Raw genomic sequence first — 8,311 nt, forward strand, 5'->3', positions numbered from 1 at the left:
GCCGTCTTCACCTGTGACAGGGGTGGCTCGCCCAGGAATGAGTACCAGAGAAGCCACAGTCTTGGTGGGGAGGGGAGGCAGGACCCTCCTCCTGCCTTTTTCCCAGGTTGGCTCTTTTGCTAGAAAAGGGAGAACTAACTGGAAAAATGAGGTTGAGAAGGGATGTTTTCTTTAATACAGAACAAAACAAAACCAAACCTTTTCTCTTAAATGTCCTGTGCGGGTGCCAAGCGTGCTAAGGAGACTGCCCCCATCGGTGTGAGGAATTAGAGCAGTGTAGAGAATATAGTCTGAGCTGTCATTCCCCAAGGCCTGGAAATCTGCATTTTAAGAGCAGCCACCCCCCCCCCCATTTTCCCTTCTCTCACTACCAGCAACAGAAACATGTGCTCTCCTGCCCACCACCCTCTATTCTGCGGCCCACTGCCTGTCCTCCCACTGGGGACACGGCCCCTCTCTCTGTCCCCCACCCCCAGTCTCTACCTATGGAGAGCCAAATTGCCCTTCAATACCTAGGGTAGGCCCCATCTCCTCTAAGAAGTCGCCCAGTCCCATCCACACCAGTTTCTAACTTAATTTTGTTTTGCCAACAAATTAGTAAGATCCTTGGTCAGGGTTCACATATCCAGCATCTAAAGTATCCCTCCCCAGGTCGAGTCAGAACAGGGTAACGACAGGATAGGATTAAGAAAAGACTCTGGGGGCAGGGAATAACAGCTAGTCTGACCCAAACCCGAAAGACTGCTCTGGAGCCTAAACATTAGATCTCTTGAATTCAGTTCTCAGCCAGACTCACAGTGAGAGGCACACTTTTGAGAAGTTTAAAAAGCTTTGGAAGGGAACGCTGGCCAGTTGTCCCATAAAACGGCTGGGGAGGGATTACCCGGAGCAAGAACATGGATATCCTATTCTGACTCAGGAAACCTGCCATGTTCGGAGGCTGAGTTTGAATGTCTGGGCAACTGAAATGTATGCGAATCTAGGGAAGTCAGTACAGAGCTGTTGGTGGAGGGAAGCTAGTCCTAAGGACCCACCGTGGGTGGGGTGATGCCTGATGCCACACCTGGAGATGGTACCGGCTAGTGGGATAAACTGGTGTAGGGAAAGGCAGGCTGGAGTGGGGATTGGCTCAAGATCTGGGCTGTAATTCCAGCTCTGTGATAAGCAGACGTGTGACTTTATATAAGCCAAGAAGCCTGAGGTCTTAATGTCTTTATCTGAAGAAAGGAGGGGAGAAAGCCTTTCACAAGATTATAGTTTAAACTCTTCAGCCTCTCTAAGGTCATTGTCACGATTCTATGACTATCTGGGGCAAAGGCACGCAGCACAGGCGGCTCATATCCCATGAGACATGGATGGAGCCCAGAGCTGTCCCCTAACTGTGTCCCCTAACTGGTCCCACAGCAGCATGGGAAGCTGCATCTGAAGGAATTCTGGGCGCTGTGGCCCCAGGGACAACTGTTCACTGGGCACTTTCTCTGTGCAAGCCCCATTCATTCTGCAGGAAACTGGGGCCAAAGATTCTAGTCATTTCAGAATGTGCAGATCTCTGATATATATTCCCTTTCAAAAGCTCTTTACTGTGTTCAAACCTGTTCATCAGATCAGCGTGCTAAGCACACTCTTCAGTCTAACAAAGTCAGAGGACCACTGCCTCCATGCATTCTTCTGGAAAGGCACTGTGACAATTCACATGGTCATGCCTTATCTTTTATTATTTCTCATCTATAAGGGAAAGCATACTTACATTACCAAATACTTAGGTATTAAAATGCAGCTTGATACCCATTGGAGCTGACATTTTTAAAACTACCTAGATGAATTTTTTTAAAAATATGACCTCACCCTCTCTGAGACTCAGAGAAATTTTCATCATTTTTAAGCACCACTCCACAAAACATCTGAGTGTGGTTGTCTTCAGCAAACCCTAGGCAAACGTACACAATACGCTGGATAATGTTTTGCAACCCACAGGCATCTTCCTTTGGTTCACTATGCTTATCAGACCATGTCAGAGAAAAAAATCCAAAATCATCCTCAGAACGGTCTGGTTTGTGGTGGTGATACAAACGCTCACTGCAAGTCTGGCCCCAGACCTCAGTGGTCGCCCGCTTGGATCCGCAGGCATGGATCCACCGCACGTACGGGAACAAGCACACGGCCAAGGGCGCCTTGCCAAAGATGCTCAGGCACGGGACCTGCAGCGTTTAGTCCATAGTCACGCGCCGAGGAGGGAGGCAGGCACCCGGGCTCACGACGTCCCCCCTCCCCGGACATGCGGGAGGCCACCTGAAGCTCTGACACCCGTGACAGTTGTCCCGAGGGCCAGCCAGCCTGCGGACTATGGTTCCGCCCCAGCTGGGAGACAGACCCGGCTCCTGGGCACTGGGCGCGGGCCAATCAGAGCGTGTCTCCGGCCCCCACAGCCAATGGGGATGCTTGGTGGTGGGCCAATGAGGGTGCCGGCCGTGGAAGCAAGAAAGTAACGAGTTGTCTGCAGGAGACGCAGGAGGGGAAAGCTGACCTTCTCACCTTGGGATGGGGGTGGGGGTGGGGGTGGTAGCTCCCTTTCAGGTGGAGGCGGTGGGGGTTGGGGGGGACTGCCTCTGCCACCCCAGGTGCCCCATGCATCCTCTTTGTGCCCACAGAGGACTGAATGGATATCCCCTAACTGGTCCCACTCAGCTGGCATGGAGCCCAGTTTCCTCGTCCGTCACTTGGGGTGATGACACCTACCGTCTAGAGTTACCTTGAGGCTTACAGAAGACAGCTTAAATACGGGGTCCAGAGAACCAGGGGCTCCCCATCTCAAGGGAAAAGATGCAGACATGTGGGTGGGAAGGGAGCAGACGCATGAAGGAGAGGGGGACCGGGGGAATGATGTTTTAGAGAAGGTAAGAAACAATTGGGGACGGCGCATGAGAGGGGTTGCACAGAAGAGAACGTCCAAAGCTCAGATTAAAATAGCAAAAAGAGGTGGAAAAAGGAGTCACTCTTTGGGAAAAGAGGAAGCAGGTAGTGTTCCAATTTAAGGGGGAAAAATTCCTTTTCTCCAAACAGAGAATACACTCTGGTCTTTTGGCCACTTTTCCCTGGATCCCCCTGCCGCGGTATTTCCTGGTGGCCTAACATTATCCCGAGGGTCCACCGCCTCAGCCAAGTACGAGGCCATGTATGAGGAGCACTGGCCGGGCAGGCGCCCCCTTGCTGCTCTCTGGCGGGTGAACTACCTCACCCCGGGGCAAGGGGTTACACAGGGGTCAGGCGCCCAGCAGAAGTGGCACAGGCTTGGGGGCACGCGGATTTCGATCTGATCCAGACGCGCCCTGGCAGTGACTGTGTGGACCGTAAGTGAGCCCTACCTGAACCTCGCCCGTGGGGCACCTGCCATTCAGAGGACCCTCCTGAAATTCAGCTGCAGTGAGTGGCAGACTCATCTATAAAAGACTTTTGGTGGACCATTAAATTATGTGTTATGTCTAAAGAAACGGTCCCATCGAAAGCACCTGAGATTTCAGGGTAAGTGTAAACGGTTCATTTCAATCCAAATTCCACTTGGGTTGAGGCCCTGTCCCTTCTGGCTCTGGGGCAGCCTTGGATGCAGGGTCTCTGAGCACCCCTGAGGAGCTGCTTTTCCCCCTCTACCCCCACTCCCTGGTTTCTCTCCCCTGGTCCTGCTCCTGGCCTCCCACCACCGGCCCACATGCAGCTCTGCTGGGGCCCCCGGGAGCAGAGGCTGTGTCCTGGAGAGCCTCGTCTGGGCACTGAGAGGGCACAGAGAGGTTCAGAAACCTGCCTGCCCCAGGTTTTTATCGAATCACCCCCCCCCAACATCATCTTTCAACCACTACCACACACACCTGCCTCCCGGATGTGCCCCACTGAGGGACAGATCTGCACCCAGAAGAAACGCAGCCCAGGGGCAAGGGGGTATTACTACGAGAACTCCTTACCTGCAGCCGCCTGATTTCTTTCTTGCAAATGGAGATCTCTGTCTGCTCAGCCAACCTTCCCCACAGCTGTGAGGAGGAAGGCTCTGCTCATGAACCCTGGTACCTCCTGGTGGCTCTGTTCGGCTTCTGATACAATCACAGTTCTCCCCGGCAACATCCACACACGCTGTCACCTTTTGACCCTGACCCCTCCCTCCCAGTGGCATAGATCCCACCCTGAAATATCTCTCCACAGTGACAGAAGATCCTGCCCTGAAATATTCCCCCTTACACAGCAGCTTAGATCCCACCCTGAAATATCTCCCTTACATGGTAAAATAGATCCACTCTGAAATAGCCCCCATAGTAACATAGATCCTGCCCTTGAAATACCCACCTTACCCAGTAGCATAGATCCTGTCCTGAAATATCCCCCCACCATAACATAGATCCTGCCCTTGGAATATCGCCCCACCATAACATAGATCCTGCCCTTGGAATATCCCCCCACCATAACATAGATCCTGCCCTTGGAATATCCCCCCACCATAACATAGATCCTGCCCTGGGTGGAGGGTCGGGGGCACTCCCACCTCCTGGATCCAGCTCAGCACCAGGTCCACTAGCAAAGATCCCTGCATTAATGCCAACCCAGTATGGCCTCCCCTGGTCTGTGCCCCACAGCCCTGACTTTCTGGTCGGAAGGACAGCCTTATGTACTTCTTCCCCATTGCTGGTTTTTATCCACCTCGTGATAAAGGGCAGGGGCCTTAGACTCCACCATTTTTCTTACACTTCAAATGAAATGAGAGAGAGATGGATTGTGTCTTGAGTCTCTACTATGTTCCTAGTCCTTATGGGCAAGCCTATGAAGAGTCTTACCTCCATTTCCTGGATGGGGAAGCCAGATGCAGAGAAGGGCAGTGATTTGCCGAAGGTCCGCACATCTAAGGTTCTTTTGGGTTCTCTGCTCTGCATGCCTTTTGGGGTGATGGTTAGTGAGATGAGTATCAGCTACCTGAGGCCAGAGAGAAATTTACATGATTTGATAAGTTTCAGAACAAAAGACCCACAGCTTTGAACCAAGGTTTGTGGCTAGTGGCTCTTAGGGAGAGATGAGAATCATAGAGGTCAGCAGAAGGGCATACTCTCTGACTCCAGGTAAGGGCTCTCCTTTCTGCTAAAAGAAACCTGGAACACAATCCCAGATGGGCTCTTGCCTACCATCTCCTTGGCACAAGGCCGGACTTTGGCTTCCAGGAGAGCCTCTGGATACAGTAAGCTCCTTCATGGGGTCAGGATTGCTAAGCCAGCGTGGCTCAACACTTTCCGGTAGGAGAGCTGATATAGGATTCCCAAGACATGTCCTAGGATGAGAATTCCCATCCTCCCCTGACCTCCAGAGTAAAACTCCCAAAGGCTCAGAGCCTGTCATCATGACGCAACACCAACTTCCAAGGAACCTCCTTCTGAGATTTCTATTTTAAGGACTTAATGTATATGAAAATGTTTTGCAGTGTAGAAAGACCTGTACAAATACTGATAAAGAAAGTTGAGGCTTGAAACTATAAAATTCCTCAGAGAAGATGTAGGGGGAAACCTTCATAACATTGGCTTTGGCAATGGTTTCATGGATATGATACCAACAGCACAGTAGAGGAAAGCAAAAATAGACAAGTGGGATTAGGTCAAACTAATTTCTGCACAACAGAAGAAACAATCAACAGAGTGAAAAGGCAGCCTACGGAATAGGAGAAAGTATTTTCAAATCTTGTATTTGATAAGGGATTAATAGGGGCTCATACCCAAAGTATGTAAGGAATTCCTATCACCCCATAGTGAGAAAACAAATGACCTTTAGGTCAGTCAGAGAAAGACAAATACCATATGATTTCGCTCATATGTGGAATTTATGAAACAAAACAGAAGATGATCGTAGGGGAAGGGAAAGAAAATAAAATAAAAAACAGAGAGGGGGGCAAACCAGAAAAGACTCTTCACTACAGGGAGCAAACTGAGGGTTGCTGGAGGGAGGGAGTTGGAGGGATGGGGTAACTGGGTGATGGGCATTAAGGGGGGCACGTGATGTAACGAGCACTGGGTGTTGTATGCAACTGATGAATCACTAAATTCTACCCCTGAAACTAATACTACACTACATGTTAACTAAATTGAATTCAAATTTTTAAAAGTGGGCAAAGGACTTAAATAGACATTTCTCTATTTAAGATGTACAAATAAACAACAGATACATTTTAAAAAGTGCTCAACATCACTAAACCTCAGGGAAATGCAAATCAAAAGCACAAAGAACTATTATTTCATGTTGATTAGGATGGCTGTTATATATTAAAAAAAAAAGTTTGACAGGGATGTAGAGAATTTGGAATCCGTGCACTGTTCGTGGAAATGTAAAATGGTTCAACTACTGTGAAAAACAGTAGGGAGTTTCCTCAAAAAATTAAAAGTAGAACTAACTCCCCTATGATCCAGAATCGCCACTTCTATGTATTTTATCCAAAAGAACTGAGAGCAGGATCTTAAAGTGATGTCTGCCTCCTGTGTTCATTTACCATTATTCACAATAGCCAAGAGGTAGAAACAACCTTGATGTCTATTGGCAGAAAAATGGATAAAGAAAATGTGATCTTGTGGTGCCTGGGTGACTATCAGTTAAGTCTCTGCCTTCGGCTCAGGTCATGATCCCAGGGTCCTGGGATGGAGCCCTGCATTGGGCTCCCTGTTCAGTAGGAAGTCTGCTTCTTCCTCTCCCCCAGCTCATGCTCTTTCTCACTCTCTTTCACTCTCTCTCATATAAATAAATAAAATCTTTAAAAAAGAGAGAGAGTGTGTATGTTACAGAGAAAAATAGGGAGTACAGGGGAGGGGGCCCATTTTAAATAGTGTGGTCAGAGAAGAGCCCTCAGAAAAGAGATTTGAGCCAAAACTTGAAGGAGGCCAAGGAACAAGCTGTGTGTTTATCAGCGGGGAGAGTGTTCTGGGCAGAGGGCATAGTGTGTGCAAAGGTCTTGGAGCAGACTGTTCTGAGTGCAAATCAAGGTGTCCCTGTGGCTGACAACAGAGTGAGGGAGTGAGACATGGGGTCAGAGAGGTAAAGGACAGGGGTGAAGGGTTTTCACGCTGCACAGTATTCCATGTGCTGGACAACAATGAAGGACAGGTGAATTCCTATGGAAGTGAAGAAATATTTTGCAATGTGTATTAGGGTTCTTCAGAGAACTAAAGTATCTATGGACATTCATTCATACATATGTGTATATACTCATATGTACCCGTGGGCGGCAGAGGGGCTGCCCCAGTCAGCATAGTAGATAGAAGCAAGATTGCAAAGGTCAGGGAGCTGTTTTTTAGGAAGTGTGGAGATAGGGTTGGAATTCCTTCATGCAGGCTTCCCCTGTCTGTGAAGGCGGTATTACTTATTAACCTGGGAGTCTTGGATTGTCCCAGCAGTGAAAGTAAATGATTTTATAGACTCATAAACCTATGGATTCCTGCTCCTGGCAGTCTAAGGCCATTATTGGTTGTTTACTGCCCTTGTAAATGGGACTTGGCTGCCTTCTGGGGTGGAAGATGGAGGCGTGGCTGGGGTGGGAGGGCAGGTTCTCACTCTGATCTGAGCTACTCCTCGGGGGGCGGGGGGGGGATATGATCACAGTGGTCTGAGAAAGGTGGTTCATTTTCAGTCTCTGGGGCTCATTATCACTAGAAAGACAGACCACGGTTCCCAGCAGGTGCCTTATACCAGAGGGAGGCCCATGGCCTGGAAAAGCTGGGAGGACCTCAGGGTCTTTCTGATCTGAGATCTTTATTACAGATGAGGAAGGCAAGCCAGAGAAATGTCACAACTTGATTATCAGAGTTCAGGTATGAGGTCCTCTATTTTGTTCCAAAGATTGAATTGTATAAGCACAGAACTGGGAATTCTCAGTTTGGCGGCATTTTGCAGTTAAAAGTTTTGCGGGGGGGACAGTTGATAAGAGCTTTGTGTGTGTCAACACGGAAATATGGTTCTGAAAAACGAACATGCTACGTTTAAAGATATTCATCATAACTATAAAATAAAATCAATATGTTTATGGTAAGAGATTTGAAGAATATTAAAAAGTATAAAGATAAAATCAGAAATCACCCATAAAATCCACACCTCCAGCATGTATAGCCAATAATTATAGACATTGTGTGTGTACGTATATATCAAAGATATCATATAAGGCAACCATATAATATTTACAGTTACGTAGCACACTTCTCAAAATTAAACTTTTTATTTATTTATTTATTTATCTATTTATTTATATTTGTTTTTAGAGATAGCAAGAAAATCCCAAGCAGAATCCACTCCAAGCACAGAGCCCGAC

Source organism: Enhydra lutris, unplaced genomic scaffold (assembly GCF_002288905.1).
Source record: "Enhydra lutris kenyoni isolate GAN:26980312 unplaced genomic scaffold, ASM228890v2 scaffoldscaffold27, whole genome shotgun sequence".
Lineage (NCBI taxonomy): Eukaryota > Metazoa > Chordata > Mammalia > Carnivora > Mustelidae > Enhydra > Enhydra lutris.